Consider the following 26,754-nt stretch of genomic DNA (forward strand, 5'->3'; position numbering starts at 1 on the left):
GAAGCAGGACCCCAGGATATGCAGCAGGGCTACTAAAAAGTACCAAAATGTATTTCATATTGCCAATTGCATGGGATATAGACTCATTTCTTCGGATAGTACAAAAGCGGGGTTTCTACCTTCGCAGGTCCGCCCTGTGACAAAGCCTGACAGCCAAAGTTCTAAGAAGCTGAGCAGAAGAGAATGAGAAGGAAATGCCTTCTCCCTCTGGGACAAATAAACCCCTAACAGGACTTGATGAACTAGCACGTTTCAGAAAAATCTGGAGGGTCGCTGTTGGATTAAAAACAAAGAGGATGTCCAAGGGCCCCTTTCCAATATATCTATGGGATATTGTCCCCAGGAAGGAGAAGAGTCAGAGGGTGATGCCGAGTAGCGGAATGAAGACACACTATGCAAGGAGTATACAGACAGAACCCAGGCAATACATTCTCCACACATGCCACCTGCCCAACCGTCAGTCCTTCATTAGTATATCACTGGACGTCTCGCCTATGGAAGAGGACCATGTTGCAGATGTACAGCAGTTGCTACTGGGAGGTACTTTCACTTAGTCTTATATCTCCTGTCCTTTTCCTCCATATGTGAGCAATTGTAAAGACATTTACAGAAAAAGGGAGGATGGAATGGGTAAGTCCTAGTGCACAAACTTCAAAATCTTTTAAGAACAGACTAGCCAAACCAGGCTTCTGTTTTCAAGCTTGACCATAATTAGCAGTGTATGCACAGGGCATGGTGGCAGCACACAATGCCACCTTACAAATACTCTTTAGGGGACGTGCTGCTGAAAAGCTAGCCAGGCAGCTTTCAACCTAACCAGTGTGAATACACTTACGAGGCAGAAACTATCAGCGTGTAGGCCTCTATGACACCAGACACCCAACTTGTTAGGGAGCGTTCCAATACCCCCTGTTCAGGGGGTGAGACCGCCTATCCTAAGGGTAAGACAGTGTGCGAACTGTTACGAAATATTTTCTCTTTTGCACTGTTCGGTCCATTGATTTCAATAGTACTTCCTGCTTTTTTGCTCATTATTGAACCTGTTCTATTTGAAGGCAATAAAGCCTTCAGCTTCCCTTTTTGCTCATTGGTATGGAGAAACTGACTAGTCCGCGAGAAGTCAGAACTGAAAAAATGTGTTTCTCTTTTGGAATTTCTTTATTTTGTATATTGCACACAGCACCCTACAGTGCAGTGGGGATGCTTTATACCCCCTAACCTTTGTTATGATGGGTTTGAGTTACTTTGTTAATGTGCCTAAGACAAGGTGGTAGTTCCTGTAGAGGCGGGTCGGATGGAAGTGAGCGGCCAGAATCGGAGGCTGTAACGAGACCAAGATGAGTTTACAGCAACGACTGAAACCATTACCCGCCAGTGTCAACACTTGCTGCACACGAATTCTCTGTTACAGCGTCCAGAATTCTTCAGAAACACCCTTCTGTGAACTTCTACATTGACTGTGAAGCTCGATAGACTTTCTGCCACCGACAACACTGGTCCTGGCATTTGGCACCTCCTTTCTGTGCGGGGCGCACCAGTGTGCTTGAGACTACCGGCAGGGTCCCCGATTAGGAGCCCTGATGAAGGCAGACATGCCTCTATACACCACCGCCGAAACGTGAAGACTACAGGGAACACCAGCTAACCTGTACCCCAGTTCTTTTGAACTTCTGTCACCAAATAGTACTTCATCACGTCGGCAGAGATCAGATATCTTGCATCTAAAGACCCTGCATCATATATTGATTTCCCTACTAAATAACTCTGCTATACCAAGGATAAACTAAAGCATCCTAGTGAGGATTTATGATGCAATGGACTGATTTGAACTTTGCACTTGTATTTGAATCCTCTCTTTAAAACACGACTTTGTTAGTGATTTAACTACGAAGCACTGCCTTTTGTGTTTTATTTTGTTTTATACATTTTCTTTAATCATTTGTTTGCTACTCTGTTGATCACCTGTAATGTATATAATTACATGCATTATGTGAATTCTCTTCCATTTTTTTCTTCATGGTTATATTAAGTAATGAAGACACAACTGAAATTCTCTTTTTTACAAATCCTCTTTCGTTGCCGTCTCTTTCCTTTTGTGTTCAGAAAATAATTTCCAGAAACGCCCTCAATAACGAAATAGTGGGTGGTTACATGCATTTAGCGGCTGACTTATCCTGTGGATCGCTAGAATCAAGAAACCCATTCTCTTTTTCTAAATACCCTAAGAGGCTAGGTCGAGCAATTAACTCTACCTGTCCTCCCCAAATTTCTGTGGTTTATAACAGAATTAGTAACGGTACACTGTTTAGTAGGAAAAGCTGGTGGCAGCAGTAACATTTTTACCAGTTTTTGTAATTTACTCATGCACTTTAACGTTTACGGCAAATGGCTGCTAAAAGGAGGCTAGCACCCTAACCCCCTGTTCCACAAGGTTTTTTTTCCCTTGGCCGCCTTCCTGCTGTGGGGTGCATCAAAGGCCCCAAACTGAAGTCCCTTCCATATGAAAAGCAGGATTTTTCAATACCAACACAAAATCGGCTTTGAAGGTGTGATTGCAAATGAAAACTGAAGGGCCCTGTGAAAAAGGCCTACCTGTCATGACCCAAGGAAAAGCATTTTAATTCACAAAGCAACAAGAAAAAACAAAGATCCCTTTTACATAAAAGAATTGATTTTTAAACAGTCACAAAAACGGCTAGGCATAAGTATTTACAGCTTAAATGTGAAAATTGTACTGCTAACATCAAAAATGTCAGGGAAAAAGACATGGTGCGTGCTGACAGAAAGTAACGTATATTAGGTTTCGGGTACAAAATACCAGTGACATTTTAAGAGCCAATTTGTTTTTCATGGAAAAACATCAGCCAAAAGGCAGAAACCCTTTAGGCTTGTGGGTGGGCAAACGTCAGAGAAATCCCCCACTGCCCGTCTGGACGCTACACCCCCCCCCCCATCTAATTACAACTGCAATTTAGTGTGTCCTGCTAAAGGTGTGGAAACAAACCCCAATATTCCCCAGATTTGCTGGCTCTGAAGGCAGTGATAGCAGGACAGGTCCACTTGGCTGGAGCATTACTAAAAGGTGTTAAGACTGACGGCTACCATTTTAAACGGGCAACCAACTTCAAACAGCAAGCTGCAAACACAAAGAATACTACAAACTCTGGTTACAGGCTGACCCAGTGAGACGATATGGCCTGAAGGCAGGAGAGTTGCCATTTGTCCCACATGAAGATTAACAATTAATTTAAAAAGGACTAGTATAACTTAGTTTTTTTCCAGCAAACATAAGGCAGATTTTCTTAATTCATGTATCATTTGTTGGGTAATTTCCAGGTGATTTTGAAGATATAAAATTCATCCCCCTGCGACTCACGGAACTGTAATTTATTACAGTTCTATGAGGGTAGGCCCTCCTGACTGGACTGTTGAATTGGGCTTTCACAAAGCTTTGCGACAGGTAAGGTGGGGGCAAAGTTTGATCGGCAGCGGAGCGTAATTGATAAGCTTTTAAAGATAATTCTCTCTTTGACTGGCAGCCAATGTGCGTTTCTTCTTGCCTCTGAGGTGTGCTCTCTTTTAGGAATGTTCATAGCTGCTCTGATGTCATTGTTTTGAATCACTTGCAATTTGTGAATGTTGTGTGAAGAGGTGCCCGCGAAGCGTGCATTGCATTAGTCAATCCTGGCTCTAATGGTGGCTCTGGCAATGGTGAAACAGTCAGCTGGTGCTAGGAAGGGTCTGGCTACATTCAGGAGTTTTGTAGTGCAGGCGGCAGAGGAGGCGATGGCGTTAGCTTGTCATGTCAAGGAGAGCAAGGAGTCAAGATATACGCCATGGGTTTTGACAGACAAGGAGACCAGTATTTTGAGTCCATCTATGCTGAAATTCGCATATTGGGGGCCGAAGTTCTTGAGCATTCCGGCGCTTCCGACTAGCAGGAGCTTAGTTTTATCATTGTTTAGGCAGAGGCCGTTTGCTGCCACCCAAGCTTGGATTGCGAGGTAGATTTGGTTAAGGGCGAGGCAGTCATCTGTGTGGTTGCCAGTGGGGGGGGGGAGCAGGATTTCTGTGTCATCGGCATAGTTGGTGTAGGATATGCCGATGGTGTCCAAGAGGTTACAGAGGAGCTTGGTGAAGACGGAGGGTGGGGGAGAACCTTGGGGCACTCTGCAGATGATGGGGAGAGCCGTCATCCACAGAGAATACTTTCATGGATCTGTCGGCAAGGAACAAGGCGAACCAGGCTGTGGCCTCAAGGGAGAAGTTGACTGCCGATGTGAGGTGATTGCAGAGGATTTGGTGATCAACCAGGTGGAAGGTGGCTGAGAGGTCGAGGAGGAGGTCAGGTTTGCTTGCATCTCTGAGTGAGTCGAGTTGGTAATGGTCATCAAAGATGTGTTTCTGGTTGATCTGAACATTTTCCAAATGTGAGAGTTGGTTAACAGGTGGAGGGTAAAATTAGGAATATGGGTAATAAATTACATATTCATAACTTATGCCATTTATGGAAACAGCAGCAAATTACCACATAGCCGTGAAACATGATGTAGAGCTGGTAGCCGACTTGGTGAATTCCCCATGATTTGCTGAATCAGAAAATATGTATATTCTGGCAGTTATTAGTAAAATTATGAAGTTTTGCCACATAACTAGTTTTTTCCAAAAATGTGACATGAGAACAAATGGGGCTTGTAAATTAAGCTGCCATATGTCTGCTCCAAGCTCAAACGAATCCTTAGAGAGGGGCTGGAGTGGGGGGGGGGAGGGGAGAGAGGGGTAACCGTCCAATCCTAATAGCGAAAAATCTGGCAAGATACTTCCAAGATACTACAATTGGTGTCATTGCTGCTACATAAAGGGGGTTGTACTACGAAGAATGAACAGAGCTGTTGAAATTTACCATCGACGAGAGCTGATGAAACTTACCATTTGACAGCTGCATGAGAACACCAGAGGAGATTGCTGAGAGTGCATCTGGGTGGAGCAGTCCATTGCTAGGAAGGCCTAAACGCTGATGCGATCCAATGGTGGAGAGTAGGAGGCCTTCCTTGAGAGTGGAGTGTCCAGACCCCTGCCCTATCATTCCAGAGGGTCCTGACATGCAGCTGGCTTCCCTGAACTTTAAACAGAGGCTATGTAAGTAGAACTGAGACCTAGGAAACCAAAAGGTGAGGGAACATGCTTGCCTTAAATCCTTTCCCATCATAGTGGATGGGCAAAACTGTTAAATCCTTAACCTACTTAACTAAAAGAAAAAAGTAATTATTCCCCATTTGGTGGAACACTAAGGGGTCATTTTTGTTAAAATTCGAATTTTCAAAAACCTCACTTCTCAGTGTGAGCTGAAAAACTATAGCCTATAATTGAATTGTGCATTCCTATTCGTTCTGTTGACCCAGACTTCTTTAAGGAAGAGGGGTGTCTTTGTTCTTAAATCAGTCCAATCCTTTTGTCCAGCGTCCCCCAACACAGGCCTTTCAGTGGAGGGGTGTCTAAAATCCAAAATTCACAGGACAATTCCGATTTTTCTGTCCCACTTCCCCAACACAGACCAAAGTAGGGGGGGTCAGAAAAACAAACTACTAAATCACCCTGTGTTTATTCTAAACCAAAAGTATGGGTGAAATCATAATTGCCATATGTATTTGTACCAATCTTGAAATCCTACTGGTAGCCTTTTAAGCCGCAGGAACCTCAAGATTGAACAGCCCTACATTTATAATTGTTTTGGTTATTGATCAGTTTAATTATTTCAAGAAGTGAAATTTGTAGAAAGTAAAAAATTGTGATGTGTTTTTTAAAAAACTAAATTTGTATAATTGATTTGTGTAACAAGAAGTTAATGGTGAGCCACAAAGAAGGTGGTATGTGTAGTTGTGCGAATTCTACTACTTCGATTTAAATAACTACACATTTCCTGTAAACCGGCCTGGTTCATGGTCCATTGTAGCTCAGGGGGAGGGATCCAAGGGGCATGATAAGTGTCTTAAGTAGGGCTGAATCAAAGAATCCGTTAAACAGTTTGTTGTTTAACACCGTGAGTGGGGAGGGAAGGAACTCCATGTGTTGAGTGTGGCTTCTCAATACACCATTACACTGCCCTCTCTAGCCAGGAAATCCCAGATACGGTCATGACTTGCCCGGGAAAGCAGCTGCTTTCGCAGGCTAGTGATGCATGTGTGTGCGAGCCAAATGGTGGATGGGGGAGGAGGGTGGCACTGTCTAGTCCAAGTCCACATACTTGGTGCCAAACAGTCTGTTGCTGCGTGGATGTAAAGACAGTAGTTGTTCCTGATTGAACTACTTGCAGTTTCAATGTGGCAGATCATTTCCCATTGGTGGGCTTCCAGCTCCAATTCTGAATAAAAGGAAGACTTCTACAACCATTCTTGAGATCTATATTGGAGCCAAAATTCCTGCGAAGAGGAGCAGCGTGGTGATGACCAGAGGACAACTTCTGCACTGGATCAGCATCCCTCTAGTGATTGGCCTGAGGAAGCTATGCTCCTCTGCATGATCTCCGCAGACCATCATCTGTCCTTCAGCCTTTGGACTAGTGGCACGAACTAGTCCACGCCTACTCGAGCATGCATGCCCCAAGAATCTTGGGAAGTATCCCTGAACAGCCCTGTGCACTGACCAGCTCCATAATGGGCTACTTCGGTGGCCGTCAGACTATTCCATAAGTCTCTTTCTCCCGAAATCTAAGCATTCTAGCATCAAAGGAGGATGAACTGGAGCTGCGTCTGTGCCCAAGAATGGAACATTGCCTATCGCCGCCTGCAAGTTGTGACCGTCGCTGGAACTCCTTCATCCATCCTGTAAAGTGTCCTGAAGGAGTCTGCACTGAGTCCACATTCTTAAAGATTCTGGTACTGCATCTTGCAGTTGGACCTGAACGGAAGAAGCACTCAAACCTGCAAACCCTGGGCATCCCTCACTCAAACAAAAGACAGAAGATCGTGACCCTAGGAATTCCTGGACAATCCAGATTGACCCGTGAAAATCGGAGTTGGGGGGATAGAGGGTGGTAATAAAACTTAACTGTTCCTGCCCCCTCCCCCACACAATCCTCCATAGGTTAACATTGGGTGCAAAGGCTCATTGTCCCCTAACTCTGTGTGTGCTTACCTATGGTCATCAACCCTGGGTCAAGTATCCTACACATTGGGTAGCCTTGGGACCGGAAAGATAACTCACCTGGTCTGGGACCCTTCTCTTGTGGCCAGGGGAAAGCAGGTGCTCTTTGACCCCGACCCTGGCTGTGGTACACTACGGGAGGATTACATGGAAGATAGGTTAGGGAGGGTGGGGGGCAATCAGGCCAGAAAGAGTGGGAGGAACCCCTTTTTAATTTTCCCCGCAATCCTACCCTTGTTATGGCCTTTTGCCATGTTAAAGAAGTGGAATTGAAGTTTCCGAGAATAAACTACAAGTCTCAGAATCCCCCAGGGACTGAAGAAGAGGGCTGAAGAGGCCTACAGGTGTCCAAGTCAGACAGGCAAGCAAGCCCAGTGGCTCTGGGCAAGATCAGGCAATTAGTCCTACGGGCCTGTACCTGAAATCAATTAGCCAACCTGAGGGGCATAAAGGGCTGCAGTAGGGAGGAGCGGCAGAAATATGCTGGAGCAAGAAGGTCAGCGATAGCAGATGAAGCAGAGCACAAGGCTATCAGTTCACAAGGATGTGTGACCACAGAAGGGACGCCGGAGCAGAGAAGGGTAGATTTCAACTGGAGGCTCCGAGTTGATTCTGTGCTTACAAACCCAGTGTTACTCAAACCCAGGTGAGAGCCTTTTTAGGTCTCACAGGTTACTATAGGAACTTCATAGAGAACTATGGGACCATAGCCTCTCCCTTGAATGTGATCCCATCACCCAAATTCCCCAAGAAGGTCCGGTGGAATGAGGGGTGCAGTATGGCATTTGAAGAAGGACTTAAGAACACTCTTTCCCAAGCTCCTGTCTTGAGAGCTCCTGACTACAAACAGTCCTTTTTTGTCCAAACAGATGCTTCCAAAGCAGGTATAGGTGCAGTTCTGAGTAAGAAGGATGAGAAAGGCAGGGAACACCCAATCTGCATCATCAGTAGGAAACTGAAGGTCCATGGGACAAGGTGGGCAACAATTGAACATTCATGTTTTGCCATTGTGTGGTATTTGAAGAAGTTGGACCATACTTGTAATTCAAACAGACCACCAACCCATGAGATGAAAGGGGAGAATCCTAAATTGTTAAGACGGTCAATCAGCCTTCAGGGATTTGATTTCACCTTAGTACGTACACAGGTCAGGGTGTAATCACCAAAATGCTGATGGTCTCTCCAGGAAGCATGACCGACTGGAGTAAGGAGATTCATCCAGGGGTGTATTAACTCCTCCTGTCCCTTAGTCTGTGAGTGACGAGTGTTAGGAAGAATTCTCAGAAATGTGCTAATTCCCTTAATACCTTTGAGACCCCCAGCACTTTTGCTGGACTTCAGGACTTTTTACCCTTGAGAGAGCGAGACCTTTTTTTCCCCACTCTCTCGTGTATTCTTCTGTGATTTGAACACAGTTTCTTTTGGTTTTGGAGTCTGATAAACTCCAGAGGCATCATATTTTGTACATTGCGCCACACAGCATTTCAGTGCAGTGACACAGGGAAGTCTCAGATTTCCCAAAGGTTTAAATACCTTCTCTTGGTTAAACTACTGTTTCCAAGAGTGAAGTGAAATTGACTATACTTACATTTGTAACTTTCCAGACCCAGCACACGCTATCTTACAATAGGGTGCTAGAGTGGTTACTTAGTAAGCCCTTAGTCTAGTTTCTCATGTAACATTTGTATGTTACCCTTTCTACAATTAATGGCTGGTGGCAGTGGTTTACATTTTCCTACCATTGTGTGTTTATACCGCGGGCGGCAATTGCAGCCCCTGTGTAAAGCACCCATGGGTGCCCATTTTGTCAAAATGGCCCGGTCTTCTTTTATCGCCATTTCTTGTTGGAAAGGTCCTTCTTGAGATTTACTCTGCATGCCAAACCAGGTTTGGTCCCTTTGATCGTTTGGTCTTTGGCGGGTTTCTCTGCTGAAGCCTGCCTCTGGCTCCAGTGTGTCTGGCAGGGGCAGGAAGTGAGGGAGATGCCCGAAACTCCCTGTGCTTAATCTCTTAGGTGACAGGAATGCACTCTTAAGTGATTCGCTGGCTGACTGTCCTTTGAGGACAGCTACCCTGTTGTGAGAGTGACAGCTAGGCTGCGAATGAATGGGAGAAACCTCCATAAAAGGTGAGGTCTTTTGCTTGGAAGGCGTGGGGACAAGAGGGAGGACGCCTGGAGGACTCCTGCGGCAGCAATTCGGAGGTCGTCGGCAAGCACAGACTTTTTTTCGGGTTTAGCAGCACTTTTTGGTTTCAACTACTCGCAAATAGCACCGCTGCGGTTCTTGGACACCTTATGGGCTCCAGCACTCTTGAGGTGGCACAGGCTTGGGGAGTCCTGCTTCAAGGGAGTCCGGAGGATCTTCCTGGAGCTCGGGACCGGCTTAAAGATGATGCACTCATCCCGGTGTTCCTGTCCCCTGGCACTCTATTCCTGCAGCAGCAAATAAGTACAGCCAGCAGAGAGAGTGGTTCCAGGCAAGTTCGTCTTGGGGTTGATTGGTCCCACCAACAAAAAGGGAGAAGTTGTCCTTTCCAGGCTTCTCTAATCTTTTAGAAATTTGGAGCTTCAGCACTGCAGCAGGGCTTCACCGGGCAAACAAAGGGTGTAGGAGGGTGCAGCAAACTTTGCTTCCAGTTTCTTCTTCGGTGCCTTAGTCCAGTGGTCGACTGCATTTCTTGTAAAATACCTCACCTTTTATGCAAGTTTCTCCAATTCATTCGCAGCCTAGCTGTCACTCACACAGCAGGGTGGCTGCTGTCCTTGCCAGCCAAACACCTTTGGGTGCATTTCTGTAACGAAGGAGACTAACCACAGGGAATTTCAGGAACCTCCCTCGCTTCCTGCCCTGCCAGACACACTGGAGCCAGAATTCAGCAGTGAACCCTGACAAAGACAAAACGAACAAAGAGACCAACCCTGGTTTGGCACACAGTAAATCTCAAGAAGGATCTTTCCAACAAGAAATGGCGAAAAAAGAAAACCCTGGCCATTTTGACAAAATGGGAACTCATGGGAGCAATACTGCAGCTAAGGATTCAGCCTGCGGTAAAAATGCACAATGGTTGGAAAATGAAACCACTGCCACCAGCCATTAATTGTAGAAAGTGTAACATAAAAATGTTACATGACAAGGCATAAAATAAGCAGTGTCGCATAGCAATTTGCTATGCAATTCTGTAGGTTTGTTAATCAAATTGACACTTTTGTAGCAAAGATCGCTATTTAAGTTGCCCTCTTCAATGAAAGCACAGCTCACGCTGCAATCCTCGCTTGCCCTCGGTGCTCTCTTCACCCTCTCTTCGCAGTTCATCTCAAGTGCTAATGGAGAGAAAGTGCAGCAGTAATCATTTTCTCCACTTGTGCCAAAGGCATGTGTGGGCATGCTATGCAAGAATTTGTTTCTTTATCAAATAATTGCAAAACAGAAGTAATTGGGGTGATACGATGGGTTATTTATAACACGCGTAATACCCAGAGGTTTTTAAGTGCGGACCCAGAGATCGAACCTGTGTTGCTCAGCGTCATCCTGTTTCCAAGGCGAGCATGTTGCCCCTGAGCTATCCTCCAAATACTTTTATTAAGCTTTCTATATCCTCTCTGGCAAAGACCAGTATGTGCCAACTTTAGATTTTTTTAAAAGACAGTCATGCAATTCCATTCCTAAAATGTAAGTTGTTACATAACGCATAATTACAGTATTGGTACTGTAAAACACTGCATAATTTATATGCTTTCCAATAAAGTTTAGGTTAGTGCATCTACATTTGATAGTGTCAACTATATTTTATTTCGTTGGGGAGGATGGATCATATTGACGAGTAAACACTTTTGAAAATATACATGATCACATGCTCAAATGCTTTTGATGCCAATCTTAGTTCTGTAGGTTGCATACATCTTGCAACTAGTGCTCAACCCAGGAGCGAACCCATATTTAATGAAATTGCTATATTATCACCCTGTTGCTTTATACCAGGTACCCTGAAAGTGAGATGACCACAAACTACAACATTCCAAATAGTTTTACCAGTTTCCTGCCTGCTACGCAATCCACTCTGCTTAGTCTTTCTTTCCTCTTACCAATGAATACACAAAGCGTAGTACATGCTTGCAAAGCAGTGATCAATATTTCCATCCAGCCTATACATATACAGATCTAATGCAATACCAAACACTAGTTAGCCTCCGCATCTCAATTTGCTTTATGATTATGATTGTATTATGTATTACCACCTACTGGAGACAGCTGGCCAAACTGTTTGCAGAACCTTTTTGTGATATCTATTCATTTGTGTCCATTCATGCAGATAACCTTTTACATTTTACAGAAACTCATCTATGTCTCGCAAAGTCTTTTTACCCACTTGCATAGCGAGTAGATTTTTATAAAGGGTGAGTAGCATTTGCAAGAGACGTTTGAAACGTTTATTTAAGCATCAACTTTGCAGTAAATGTCAAATACAAGTTTCACTGTACATGGCTTGCCTCTGGGTGGCAGCAGTGTGCCAAACAAAGTGGGTTTGTAGTGACATGCACCATTTTACAGACATCTCTTTTTAAATTTGTTGTTAAATTTGTTGTCCTCCATTGCAATGGGTCGAGTGCATTTCTCTTAGGTTGAATAGGTAAACTAAGTTGCCCGACTTGTAGGTCTAGCTGAAGTTTAAAAAATGTGCAAGGCCTGACACCTTTCTCTAATGTCTTATTTCAGCGGTATGCAAAACAGCTGTATTGTTGCTCGTTTCATGTCTTTGGTACAAATTACTTCTGGTTATAGTACAAACTTGCTAATCAAATGGGTCAGTTTGCTAATCAAAAACATTTTGATTAGCAAACTTTGCTAATCAATTTTTGAAAACTAATTTATGCCTTGCATGAGAAAGTAGACAAAAGAGGATACTAAGTATCCCCCCAAAGAGAAACAGTTAAGTAAAGTCAATTTCACTTTCCTGCTCTTGGAAACAGTAGTTTAGCCAAGAAAAGGTATTTAAACCAAGAGAAATCCAAAGGTCCTCTCTGTGACAATACAAAAAGGTGATGCCCATGGAGTTTGACTGACTCCAAAGTCATAGAAACACAGAGTTCAAATCAAACAAAAAAAACATGAGTGAGAAAAAGGGCTCACTCGCCAGGATTACAAATTAAAAGTCCTAGAGTCCAGCAAAAGAGCTAGAGGTCTAAGGTTGAAGGGAATTAACACAGAAACGTGAATTTTCCCTAACACCGGGCAATTGAAAGGTTCAGGAGGATGCAGCAAGCTTTGTTCAGGGTTTCTTCATCTGGCATTTCTCCCATTGGTCAGCTGACTAGTCCCAAAACCCTTGCCTTTTAAGCAGGTTTCTCCCATTCATGCACAGCCTAAGCGGTCACTCAAACAGCAGGGTGGCTGTCCTGTCAGGACAGCTAGCCAATCAGGACTGGTTCCATTGATGCTCTCCTAGAGACAAAGCACAGGGGAGTTGCGGGAACCTCCCTCACATCCATGAGCGATGGAACGACCAATATATTAAACTTGGACTAATAAAGGTGTATAGCCAGGAAACTGAAACATGTAACCATATTAACCATATGTGATGGCAGAAAAATACTATCTGAGGGACCTCAACGCGTGAAGGACCATGGGTATAGTAGACGTCACTAGGGCTAGTATCACAAACACGCCCAGTCGATGTTCCTTTGAGTTTCGAAAACAAGTCATGCAATACACTGCAATTACCACTAGATGTTTGCCTATGCATAGCATGTGATCTAAACAGATCCACAAGTCTCAGAAATTACATTACATTCCCAAATCACCGTCAGCATTTAAAGTGTCTATTTTAGGGGAAGAGCTCCAGGGACCCACAAGGAAAAGTCTACGAATACCGAAGTGCATGTTTTCAGTAACTTTGTAGATGTTTTTAGGAAAGATTTGACTTCTTCCAAATTTCCTTCCATTTACATCAATGAAATCCTCAGCAGTTTGTTAATGTTTGGACCCTGTCCGGACTTTTGGAGGCAAGCAAAGCACTTTATCTGCACTTCTTTGCTCAACTCACTTGTTTTGGGGGGCACTGGTCAGCTACCAAGGATACCAGTTTTTGCAGGAGTCTTTCAAAATCATTCATGATTTTCCAGTAAGGTTTAATGTCTCGCATACCATTCAACAGTGAAGTACTGCAACAGTACATCGTATATCTTTCTTTTTCTCTATTAAGATTTTTTTTTCACCTTTTTATAAGTGCTTAGGACAGGCTGGTTTCAGTGAACTCTGGTCTACTCTTTCGGTGAACATGTGTGCACATTTTCTTTGTAAACACCACATAATTCCGTTTTGAGTACCAAGTACGCCAAATGGCTGTGTCATGTGGCTCAAGTCCTGTCTGTTGACGGTCTTGTTCTTGAGCCTCCCTTCTGCCCCCTCAGGTCCAGGAATGCCAAATAAGGCAAACTTTCGCTTGCTCTACCTTGAATTCTTGGGCATAGCGAGTGTGAGAGACTTGGTCGGAAATTAGGGTTGGGAATGTTTGGTCCCAATCCACACTCTAGTCAAGGGAGATCTGTTGCTCGGCAGATGTTGGATTTGTGGATCTTGGATTGGACACCACTCACCTGTCTGAATGGTGCAAGTCCTCACTATTAGGGGGTTGGGAAACCGCCAGCCTAAATTTGGCATAAGAGTAGTCCTGAAGCCTTTCCTCATATTGCCCATTGGAGACAAGAAGAGCAGTCTACTGCTGAGGACAACCAGCATTGCCAAAGATAAGTCCCTATGAAACCATGTCTCTCTTGCTGCAAACCTAGAAGACCCTTGTTGGTGATTCAACTCTTGGATTTGTGGGACCAACTAGTCCCGATCCCTACACAAGTAGCCCAGTGACAAGGGGCGTGGCTTGAGCAGCCATGGAGTAGGACTTGCTTCCCGTGTAGCTCCGGAGGATCCAACAGATGATCCGTAAAAACTACCTTTGAAAGTGCACCATTGGTTCCAGAATTGATCACACACGCACGGGAATGGTGGAATTGCTCGACGAACGACGGCGGAAGTTCGGTCCATTGTCACACAAGATGGCCGACAACAAAGGAAACGAAACCAGGGTACCCGAAGAGGACAAATAGAGGCGGCGGCCACAGGGGAAGAACGGCAATAGCGAGGTGAAGACGGAACAAAACCCCTGGGGGCTGTGAGCTGTGGGCCTTGGGTCGTGGAGGCTTGGGTGCTGACCCGGACGGCAGGGGCCCAGAGGGCAACAGAGGTGTGAAAATGCAGGCCGCACCACGACAAGCACGAGCAGCGCTCGCTCGGCATTGATCAGCAACTAGCAGCGGTGAGAGGATGTCGCGACTTCCTGGAGATCACCGCGACAGCCGGTAAAGAGCGGAAATTACGGTTGGGGAGACACTCGGGACGCTAGGGAGACCCAAAGGAGACTGGAATATGGTGGCACGAGGGGCCGTGGGTAAGAATAAGAACAAACAACCCACGATGGATATCTTTGCGAAAACACAGCAGTCTCCTGCGGCCATCGCAACCAAAGGCCCGATGGCACAGGCTGAGGGCGCCACAGCGGTCGATAATCATCAGATTTTGGAAGCCATTACGGAGCTGAAGGAAACTTGGGGGGGTTGCGATGTTGGACCTACGCACTTTCCTGGAAGCTAAAATTGAAGCAGTGGGCATTGAAGTCTCCCTGCTGAGACAAGATGTCAGGGGACTGGCGGAACGCACAAGCAGCCTGGAGGGTGCGGTGAAATCTAACACGGACACCAGCACCAGCAATGCAAAGGAGATCCATGTCCTTAAGCAACAGGTGGCCAACTTGGAGTCTCGAGCAGAAGGGAGAGTGAGGAGAAACAATATGTGCGTGGTGGGCTTGCCGGAAGGTGAGGAAGGCCAGGACCCGACGGATTACATTGAGAACTTACTCCTACAATCAATCGGGGCCGGTACATTCGCAGGGTTTGCGGTGGAGCGCGCACATAGGGCCCTTATGAGGAAGGTGAGACCAGGGGCCCCTCCACGAGTGATAATTGCTAAAATACTGAACTACAAAGACCGCGAGAAAATATTGGAGTATTTTCGGAAAGGCGGAACAATTGAGAGGGCCTCGAGCACTATCACGGCATACCCGGATTATACTTAGCTGGTCCAAAGGCAGCGGTACAGCTATGTAACCATCAAAAGGAGGCTGCGGGCGGCTGGGATAAAATATATGCTGCTGTACCCTGCAAAATTGAAGGTCGTGCATAAGAGCAAATTGCATTTTTTTAACACTGCAGAAGAAGCAACAACATGGCTGGATCTGCAGGGCTGCCCGGATCAAGACACGGAGGACACACAAAATGGATGTGAAAAGTGAATCAGATACGGTATGCACACTGCTATGGCGGCGAGCGAACATTCCAAGGGGCGCCTAGGCGAAGGCTGAGAACAATGGGCCTGGCTGTAGGAGGCTGATAATCGATTACATATTGCTGATTGTGAGAAACGTGATGGACTGGAATATAGTGGCGGTTACATATATTTAAATTGTATGGCAATGTGTAGTTATTCGATGTGCTATTAGAGCGGCAGGGCGGAAGTACCCTACCCCCCGAATTATAGTTGTAGTAGGTTGGCCACTAGGGCGGCCTCATCCTGCGGAGCTTCTAGTACAGGCGAAAGCCGGAAACAGCTAGATGCGGGGGAGCCTGAGATCCAGGGATGGAGCTGGGCAACAGTTTGGGGGGTGAGGGGGCGGAGTGTTGGGGAAGGGATGGGAGGCGGGGGGAGAGGGAGCAGGAAGTTTGGTGTGTTTTTGGTTAAAGGGGTTTTAGAATGGGATGCGAGCCTATATGGATTGGAACTCAAAGCTAAACGACAAATGGGGGGGGCGGGGATGAATGGGATCATGCCAGGCCATTGGGGACCTTAAAATACTCACATGGAATGTGCGGGGGCTTAATAGCTATTTAAAAAGGAACAAGGAGGATCCACCAGGGGGCGCAGAGATGGACTGACGCATCTCTGCTCGTCTCCCCAGCAGGGCACAGATCGCGGGACCTGAGCCCCCCCCGACACCCCAGGAGTGAGGAGCTGGCGCCACCCCCGCCTGTATGAAGGTGCCGGGCGCCCCTAGCCCGAATCTGAGCCCCCGAGGTGGAACCGATCCGGAGTTCTGAGCCCTCGAGTCCCGAGGGATAGAAGCCCCTCCCCCCTGCGGCGCCGCGGCTCCGCGGAATTCTACTGTGAGCCCGGGCCCGAGTGAGGCCTGCAGAGGGCCCTGGCGACCCCGGCCCGCGGCTCCCCCCCCTGCCTGGTACAATCTGGTGGTGGCGATACGCTCCTGGGGCAGACGCGGCTGATCCGGGTGCTAGAGATGAAAGCACAGTGAAACGGGAGGCCAGGACGAGGCCTTCGCCAAAAGGAGCGGGGGAACACCCATTGGAGTAAGCGGATCCTGGTGAGCCCGTGCAGGGTGAATTGAGGGCCCGGGTGGCGGCGCCAGCAGGGCGCAGGAGGTGGGCCTCTCACGGGCCTGAACGCGCAACGCACGGACTCCCTCAGGCCGAGTGGCGCACTCCAGCCTAGGAGGTAAGAATGTCCGGGCCTGGGCTGGGCAACCCCCGAGAGGGTTATCAAGGTTGGATGCAGGAGAAAGGCTGAAGTGAGCCCCCGGTATACACTTGGGCAACGGGGCGTCCACCGAACAGTGCAAGCCCCAGGCAATCTGAAGGGGCATATGGAGCCCCGTTGAAAGAGATCACACCCTGCAGGCCGCATAAAGGGATAGGCACGGGACCTTGAGTCTTCTCCTCCACGCGTCTAGCCCCTGGAGTGTCAAACTTTATCACTGATTCGACGGAAGTGAAGTTGAGCTGTTCAAGGAGTGTGAGGCGTGGGGGGAACCCTGCAGAGGAGGAAACCTCACCTACAGGAGGAAACTGGTCGGAGACTCAGACCCCCCCAGAGCTGAGTCGCTGCTCCTTGCCCCAAGGGAGACACTGGCCCCCACCTCCGGTGACGCTGTCAGCGATTGAGATAAGTAGGCCGTCTGGGATACAAACATTTGGGGGAAGCCCCCGTAGATCAGGTATGCTTGGGGAGGGCCTATGAACTGGAGAGAATCCTTGCAGAAGTTTCGTCGCACGCCTCCCGAGCCCCTGACGCCCCCTGAAATGGCGGCCCATACGCAACAGGAATCGGCGGATGCAAGCACAGTCACCAGGGGTATGGCGGCCCTTCTGGAAGAAATTAGAGGCTTCAGGGCAGACATTACCCTACGACTGGACACCTTAGACAAAAAGGTGGACAATATAGATGACAGGGTCCAGGCATTGGAGAACAATACAGCCTCGAGCGACGTCTTCGAGACACAATTTGACATGCGCCTGTCGGAGCTCGAGAGAAGAGAAGAGAAATGTTCCTTAAAAATGGACGATTTGGAGAATAGGAAACGCCGCTGTAACTTACGTTTCCTAGGCTTCCCGGAACACGATGGTGAAACGCAAGCAGACATCATCAAGGCCGTCAATGCGGTAATAGGAGTGCTATTTGAGGGGGCCAACACCAACGAACACACCATTGACAGAGCCCATAGAGCAGGGGCATCCTCCAGAGGCCCCAGATCTGTTTTAGTCCGCTTTCACTACTTCTCCGAAAAAAATAGGATCCTCGAACTGGCTCGCAAGAAGGGCCCGGTGAAGTGGGAAGGAGCCCAGATCTCGGTATACCAAGACTTGTCGGCCTTCACCCTTGCAAGACGTCGCCTCTGCTCTCCGCTGACAAAAATGCTCCAATCCAAGGGAGTCCGATACAGGTGGGGGTATCCATTTTCACTGTCTTTTGAGTTCGAGGGCTACAAGTATGCCCTGATCACGGAGGACGATATCCAGAGAGTGTCGGGCGAGCTATTAGACAATCCAAGCATGGAGATGGGGGACCAGGATCGTGAGCGATCCCTGACAGGCCCAAAAGGGAATAAAGCTCCAAAGGAAAGGCGCAGAGTTCGTGGCCAAAGGAAATTCAGGAGAGTGGCTCCAGCATCGCCGGCCCCCTCAAGTAGCTAAAGCGAGCCTCTGGTGCCCGACGAAGAAATTGACATTTGACTTTGTGAATGGAGGGTGATGTAACAGTCTGTGATTCGCATTGAACCCGGGGTTGGGGAGGGCTCGAGTTGTGATTTATGAAGAGTTAATAAGCCCGGAGGGGGGAGACAATGTTGGCCTGGTTTGGGTTTTTGGATGATGCCACGAATCAACCAGGCGATTAGGGGGGAGGGGGGTGGGATGAGGGGGAGTTAGGTTGTTGGGGTTACAGTTATAGCGCGCCAAGTTTTTGGGTTTTTCTCGCACCCCGGGGGCTATCTTGAGCCATCTGTGGGTTGCAAAAGCATTGTGGGAGCAACAACGCTTGCTGTTCTGAAAGTGGAGCTATGAGCCTCGACCTGTGCTCTAATGGACGATTCACTCCAATCCTTGACAGTGAGGTCATTGAATGTCCGTGGGCTTAACTCGCCTACAAAGAGTTCGCTACTCATGAGGGAATTTGCGAGGCTGCGGCTACATTTCCTCTTTGTGCAGGAGACCCATTGGGTTCGGGGGAAAGAGCCTAAGCTTAAGGCTAAAACCATAGACCAGGTGTTCACGGCCTCTATACAAGCAAAGAAGCGGGGAGTAGCTCTGTTGGTGTCCCCCGGGGCGGGTTATTGGGTTTAAAGCTTCAAAGGCAGAACCGGAGGGTCGGTATCTCATGGTAAAAGGGGATGTGCGGGGTCGTTTGTTCACATTGGTTTGCATATACGCCCCGAATAAGGCGCAGGACACCTTCTGGGAGGGTATGAAAGGGACAATAATGGCATTCTCTGAGGGCACCCTTCTGGTGGGGGGGGATTTCAATATGGTGCTTTGTCCCGAGCGGGATAGGAAGTCTGTAAATCCTTGCCCCAACATCCGTCTCCATAGGAAGCTGGCGTTGGCCTTTCAGGAAGTGAATGGGGTGCTGGGTTTGTGTGACACGTGTATTCCTGAGAAGGGTCGGAACCCCGATTATACATTCTATTCAAAGCCACATGCTGTTTTCCCGCGCATAGACTACATCCTGGTGGACTCCTCACTGCAGGGAGAGGTCTCAAGCTCAGGAGTAGAGACTGTCCCCTGGACGGACCACAATATGGTAAAGATTAGGATCGGCCTTCCCCCTGCCCTGGCAGCTGGATCCCAGTGGAGGTGTAACGACCTCCTCTTGCAAGACAGGGAGATACGTCAATCCCTCCTGGCAGCCATAGAAGACTACTTTACCCTTAATGACAACGGGGAGGTCGGTACCATGGGAGTATGGGAGGCATTTAAGGCAACTATTAGAGGTACCCTTATTGGTATTGGGTCTGGGAGAAAAAAGGAGATGGACCGTGAAGAGAAATTGTTGAAGGACAAGATAGAGGCTATTCAACCGGGGGGGGAAGTTGAAAAAACAGATGTTTCCTGGGCAGTGGGAGGAACTGCAGGGGCTGCGAGCTAAGTTGGCTGATCTTCAAGTGGGACAAACGGAAAGGAAGCTCTCATTTTTGAAACAAAAGTATATGGAAAAGGGGGAAAAGGCGGATAAGATATTGGCCTGGAGACTTCGTGAACTTAGGAATAGCAGGAGGGTGAATTCAATCCACACCCCGGAAGGGGACTCGACCGCGAGGGACACCAAGATAGCAGAACAATTTAGGCTATATTATGAAAAATTGTATTGCTCAGAATATTCGGGGGATGGGAAAGACGTTGACATATTCTTGGATTCCCTCCCCGTCCCGGGCCTTCTCCCCGATAAAGCCGAGGCGCTAGAATACCCCATTTCCCCAGATGAAGTAATAAATACTATATCCTCTTTAAAGAGCGGCACTGCCCCGGGAGACAATGGCTTTACAGTTAAGTTTTATAAGACCTAAAGGTCTATGCTTGCCCCATTCATGGCTAAGATGTTCAATGCTGCGCTGGACCAAGGCACTCTCCCACCCACGATGATGTCAGCTTTAATTGTAGTCCTGCCTAAAGAGGGCAAGGATCCCACATATTGCCAATCCTATCGCCCCATATCCCTCCTTAACACCGACGTTAAAATATTGGCCAAACTCCTAGCGAATAGACTGGCAAAGCTCCTCCCTACCCTAGTGCATGGGGATCAGGTGGGCTTCATTCCGGGGCGCCATGGGTCAGATAATATAAGAAAAACCCTCAACCTTATGCACGAGACATCTAGACAGGGAGTGGAAGGGTACCTCCTCTCACTAGACTCAGAAAAGGCCTTTGACCGCATCGAGTGGCCTTATATGTGCAGGGTTCTCCGAAAGATGGGCCTGGGAGACAATTTCTGTGGGTGGGTCGCGGCACTATATAATGCTCCCTCGGCGAGAGTGTTGATTAACGGAGGCACTTCAGAACCCTTTTCCCTTTCTAGGGGCACCCGGTAAGGATGCCCCCTGTCACCCCTATTGTATGCTTTGGCAATGGAACCCCTAGCCATAGCGGTTAGGAACGACCCGGAAATCACGGGAATATGGTGCGGAGAGTGTGACTTTAAACTCTCCCTATTTGCAGACGACATACTGAGTTACCTAACCAATATTCAAGAATCCCTACCCCGGCTGTTCGATCTCATACACCACTTTGGTTCCTTCTCGGGGGTTGAGGATAAACTCATCTAAATCAAGTATCATGCCCCTGGGCCCGAGGGATCGAGACATCGGGAGCAATACCGATATTCTGGGGTCAGAATTGATCGAGAATCCACTAGGTACCTGGGCACCACCATCCCCAGAGATCTATCACAACTATACCAGAACAACTTCCCGGGTATCCTCGCTCAGGTCAGTAGCGACCTCAAAAGATGGGCACCCCTCACGCTTTCTTGGCTGGGGCGCATGGTCATGGTGAAGATGAATGTCTTGCCACGCCTCCTCTACCTTTTCGCAGCTCTTCCCGCTGTGATACCCGAGACCTTTTTCGAGGTGCTTCATCCCGTATCCTCCATTTTATTTGGAGGGGTAGGAGGCCGAGGGTTAAGACCTACACCCTGACCCTCCCAAAGTTTCATGGTGGTTTTGGACTCCCCGACTTCCGGCTCTATTATAAAGCAGCTCAGCTCAGGGTGATGTTGGAGCATATGCGGGACGACATGGGAACATACTGGACATATGTTGAGGACATTCACGGCCACCCGAAAAAAGTTAGGGATTTTTTTTGGGCCTCTCCTAAGGTTCTCCCTTCTCAGCTCAGAACGCATCCTACCCTGACAGCCCTGTGGGCGCTATGGAAACCCAGTAAAGGTAATAAACAATTGTCCACTTGGCCTTCCCCGCTGTCCTCGCTCTGGGGCCCCCCTCCCCCATCGACCTGGGCACAAGGGGTTTCCGAGACACTCAAGCCTGGCCAGATATGGGCTTGGAAAGAGTCTCCCAGCTCTCATGTGAAGAGGGCTTCATAGAGTATGATAGCCTGATCGAGGCTCTGGTAGATAGACCCCCCCCACGGTCTTTGAATACCTACGATTGAAGGGGATATTGTTTCCAACCTCGGTGGTCCGAACAGCTTAGTCGCCCCCTCACTCCATTTGAATCCATACTGGCTAAAAGTACATCACGAAAGGGTCCGTCGTCCAAGTTTTATGGTGTATTGATAACGTCAGACCTAGAGGGCAGACAACCCTTCAAACGCATATGGGAAGAGAGGTTGGGGATGCCATTGAATGATCATACCTGGAGGGCTGTTTTTAAATGTATCTTTACGGGTTCCCTGTATACGGCAGCCATGGAACATAGCTTTAAAATCCTCCACTCTTGGCATCGCCCCCTGGCCTTGTTGTCCAAGATGTTTCGGGATGTGGCCCCCTTCTGCCCTAGGGGCTGCCACCAACGGGGAACCTGGTTTCACATGTGGTGGGGTTGTCCCGTTATACAGGTTTACTGGTCGGAACTACTTGGCTGGATCAAGGATATTGAGGAGTTCGGCCCGTCCCTACACCCGTTAGAAATCTTACTGGGCACCCCCTTGCCGGAGACGGAAGCAAATGTGTATCCCAAGGTCATTGGTGCCATGCTGCGAGCAGGGAGGTTGGCGCTCGCTCAAAAATGGAAGAGCGTCTTGGCCCCCTCCAAGGAGGAATGGCTCTGCAAACTCAGGGTGATATTTTCATATTAAAAACTTACTGCAATAGCAAATGATACCATGACTGATTTTGTACAAGAATGGGCTGCAGTTCTTTTGCATGATGACTGTGTTTCCATGCGCTTGTAGAAGGGATATTGAGCTGGATTGAACATGGTACACTTCCTCATACCCCTCATAGACCCGGTCTAGCCTTTGCTCAATTGTTTCTCAGTTGCACCCCACTGTCTCAAGTGATACTCTTAATAATCAAGTGGTTAGCAAGTGTTCTCCCCTATATTTCAATAAGTTTGCAACACCTCTAAACTTGGCATGTTAACCGTTTGGGGGGGGAGTAGGAGGGGGGAAATGGGAAAGGGAGTTAAGGTAAAGTAAAAGAAAATGCTACTGACATATTGCTGTTTTTGCCGGTTGGGTCGGCCATCCTGCCCAACCTTATTTGTTTATTGTCAATAAAAACAAATTTGAAAAAATATAAAGGAAGGTAATGCTGTATCTGCGCAGGCAGAAAATAGATATTGCATTGCTGCAGGAAACCCACCTCACACGTGAGAGGATGGACATGATTGCGGGAAAGAGGAAGGGGGTGTTGGTGGGTTTAACGTTCTCGGCCTACGCAAGAGGAGTACTTATATGGGTGGTGCCACATGTCCCGTTTCAGCGGTTGCATGTGGTGGCTGAGACAGACGGGAGGATGGTTATGCTGAGGGGATTGGTAGAGAACAGGGTGATAAGTATTGTTAACACCACCGCCCCGAACCAGAACACAGCGGCGTACATTAGGACACTGAGTGCGAACCTGAGCATGTGTGTGGGAAGCGCAGTGATCTGGGGAGGGGACTTCCACTGCGTACTGAACCAGAGGGTGGATAGATCGGACGGAAAATTGGATAGACCGGCCCCTGCAGCCAGGGCGCTACAGACGCTGCTTGATGACTTTGGGTTGGAAGATGCATGGAGAGTGTGGCACCCTGGGGGAAAGGCAATATTCGCATTACTCGGCACCACAGCAGTTATCAACGAGGCTGGACTATGTCTTCGCATCACCTGAAATGATAGCGGAAATGGCACACAGTACAGGGCCAGGGTCCCCTCGGACCACTCGCCCCTGATTCTTGGCTGGCAATACTGCCCCCCCGAGAGTGAGGATCCCGACATGGCGCCTACGAGCGGAGGCGTTGAGACCCCTTCTTTAGAGAGGATTTGCGGGAGGAGATAGTAAACTATTTTGAAACCAACACTGGGAGTGTGGACTCGGCGGGGACATTATGGGAGGCCTTTAAAGTTGTCATGAGGGGGGCGGCCATGGCGAAATCCAAGGGCCTACAGGGTGGGGTTTCGGCTGAACTGAGGGAGACGGAAGCAAAATTGGAAGAGGCCTTAAAAGCCGGTGACGATACAGCGGAGAAACTAGATTTGATACTTAAGCTACAGCAAAAATGTGCGGAATACTGGGAGAGGTTGTGTAACCTTAATTATAAAAAGTACATAGAGAGACAGCATGCGGGAGGTGATAAACCGGGGAGACTTTTGGCGTGGTTATATAAGAGCGAGACCCCCAGAGCCACAATTAGAACTATAGAGAAGGAAGATGGTAGCGTAGAGGACACCCAGGAGGGAGTTAATCAAGCGTTTGTGGATTATTATAAAGTGTTATACGGAAAAGATGGGGAAAGTAGCCGTGTAATGATAGAGGAAACACTGGAAGATATTGGGCTGCCCAAGATAAGCGAGGAGGAAAGAGGAATTGGACTCCCTGATTACCCTGGAAGAACTAGGGGAGGTGGTGAGGCAGTTGCCTTCTAGTAAGACCCCGGGGACAGATGGGCTCCCAAGCGAATTTTATAAGGTATATATAGAAGAGGTCCTCCCCTCGCTGCTAGAAATGATAAACGAAGCATTCGAGATGGGCAGGTTACCAGAGTCACTGAGAGAGGCTGTCATAGTACCTCTCCCTAAACCAAATAAACCTGGGCATAGCTGTGGTTCCTTTAGACCGGTGTCAATGCTGAACCAAGACAGCAAGATATTAACTGCAGTCTTGACGAATAGACTGAAGAGGGTTATTAGCAAGTTAATACATCCGGATCAAACGGGCTATGTCCTCCTAGAAACATCACCAATAATCATAGGCGACTCCAGAGGATCATTGAGTTTGGCAGTGGAAGTGATGAGGAAATGGCTATCGTGTCCTTGGATGCGATCAAGGCCTTTGACTCAGTCAAGTGGCCGTGGCTGCTGACGGCCCTGAAACACTATGGGTTTGGGCCTGGCTATGTGAGGTGGGCGAAGATTTTGTATAGTGAACCGCTGGCTAGAGTTAAGACAGGATCTGTGATATCAGAGAGGTGGCAGCTTAGCAGGGGTACTAGACAAGGATGCCTGTGGTCTCCTATGCTCTACATAGTGGCCCTGGAACCTCTCGCGATCTATCTGAGGCAACAATATGACACCATAGGCATCGAGGTGAACGGGGAGCGGCATTTGATCTCCCTATATGCGGACGACATGCTGCTGTATGTGCAGTTTCCAGAGGAGAACCTCCAGTACATCTTGGAAGTGCTTGGGAGATACGCTGTGCTATCCGGCATAGCGGTGAACCCCCAGAAGTCTAGCCTGTTCCCGTTGGGGGGATATATAGGGGTTCTAGCAGAGAGGTTACTGGTTTTACAGGTACCGTGGGCGGTTAGTACTTTTCGGTACCTTGGGATAGACATATCACACAGTTGGGGAGGAACATAGGTGTAATACAGAGGTGGCAATCCAAAAAATTCAGAAATGCATGCGGTTTTGGGCGAAGCTTCCTTTGGCGATGATGGGGCGGGGAGCGATGCTAAAGATGGTGGTCCTGCCGAGGCTCCTACATTAATTCGGGAATATACCACACCTGATTCGTAGTTTTTTTTTTACCAAACTGAATAGCATGTGTAGGGACTTTCTGTGGCACGGCACGCGAAACAGAGTGGCGTTATGGAAGCTTCAGAACTTCCATGACAAAGGGGGAATAAAGTTGCCCAACTACGAGGCGTACTATGTGGCGAGCCAGTTGCAGTATGTTGCCAAATGGCTATCTGATGAAGAGACCTCTGAACATAGGTTGTTTGGGCGTGATTGTGCACCTTTTTATCTAAAAGAAATTATGTGGGCACCCAGAGCGGAAATGGTGGGGCGCCCTAAAATGATGCTACTAGGGTGGAAGGTGTGGCGCAGGGCATGCCAAATGATGGGGGACCCGTCCCCATGCTCACCGCAGATGCCATTGGTTGTATTGACAGGGGCGGACGCTCAGCTGCGACAGATACTCCGGACCCACTGGGAACCGGCTGGGGTGGCAACGATGGGGGATATTTGGCAGGAAGGCTCTAGTGTTACTTTTGAGGAGCTGCGGGAAGTAGCTGGGTTGCACGAAGGCCAGTACATTACGTATCACAGAGTGGTACAGAGGATTAAGAGAACATGGCCTGAAACTGTGCTGGAGGAAGAATTGGACGCCACCAGAGAAGTGATATATGATATAGCTGAGGGGGGTCATGATATTTCCAGACTGTTTGAGATGTTGATGTCTAAAGTGGGGAAGGAGGTCACGCAGTTGAGAATGGACTGGGAAACGGAGGTTGGGGCCCAAATGGGAGATGGGATGTGGGAACGGGTGCAAGGGTATCATAAGAAAGTGTCTAGAAACGCAAGGCTGAAACAGATACAGCTGTATATAAACACACAGGGCTTACATGACGCCTTGGAGGATATCGAAGTTCGAGAATGCAGGTCGGCAAGCATGCCCCAAGTGTGACGAAGAGAACGCGGGCATGGTGCATATGTTCTGGTCATGCCCGATCATAGAGAGTTTCTGGAGGGGTGTAAAAGAGAAACTAGAAGGAAGAGGGGTCAAGATAGTAGTGGATACGGTGTGGGCCTGTCTGCTGGGGGGGGGGTTCCACAGACCACAAACTCAGGCAGGTAAGCAAACTAAGGGACCTGGCTTATGTGCTAGCAAAAAGGAGGATTGCCATGGGATGGAAGTCGTGCCATATGCCGAGGATAGAGGTGTGGTGGAAAGACTTGCAAAAATGGGCAGAAGCCGAAACCATGGCATGGCAAGAAGCGTGTAGCAATGGGGGGGAGGAGGAGAATGAGTCCCTGATAGCCTGGACATCACTGATAGCCGGACTGTTTGGGTCATTAGTCGACCCGACAGCCTGTGGAGGAGGTGACCGAACCACAGGGTGTGGAAATTGAAGGTTCAATGCAATATACTCGCAAGGGGGTGTGGTAGTGGGAGTAGTGGTTTGGAAGCTAAAAAAGTGTATTGAAACTGTTGGAACATGCACTGTTTGTTTGGTTATTGTTTTGTTTTGTTTATTTGTAAAATTCAATAAAAACTTTTTTTTAAAAAAAAAGTAGCCCAGTGACAAACCATCAGAAGTGCCTGGGGACATCCTGTGGGGTGTTCATCCTCTGCAAAGGTTTATGCTGCTCCATAACCATCCTGAGCAGAA

At 48.0% G+C, this 26,754-nt stretch overlaps 1 protein-coding gene across 27 annotated transcripts in view; it reads right to left on the reverse strand.

Moving 5' to 3' along the window:
• The window catches only part of SCRIB (scribble planar cell polarity protein), a 1,329,907-nt gene that overhangs the window by 601,305 nt on the left and 701,848 nt on the right, over window positions 1–26,754 (reverse strand). The gene's annotated exons all lie outside the window — the stretch shown is intronic.

The sequence above is a fragment of the Ambystoma mexicanum genome, chromosome 5q (genome assembly GCF_040938575.1).
Source record: "Ambystoma mexicanum isolate Mex_15411 chromosome 5q, UKY_AmexF1_1, whole genome shotgun sequence".
In the NCBI taxonomy this organism is placed as follows: domain Eukaryota; kingdom Metazoa; phylum Chordata; class Amphibia; order Caudata; family Ambystomatidae; genus Ambystoma; species Ambystoma mexicanum.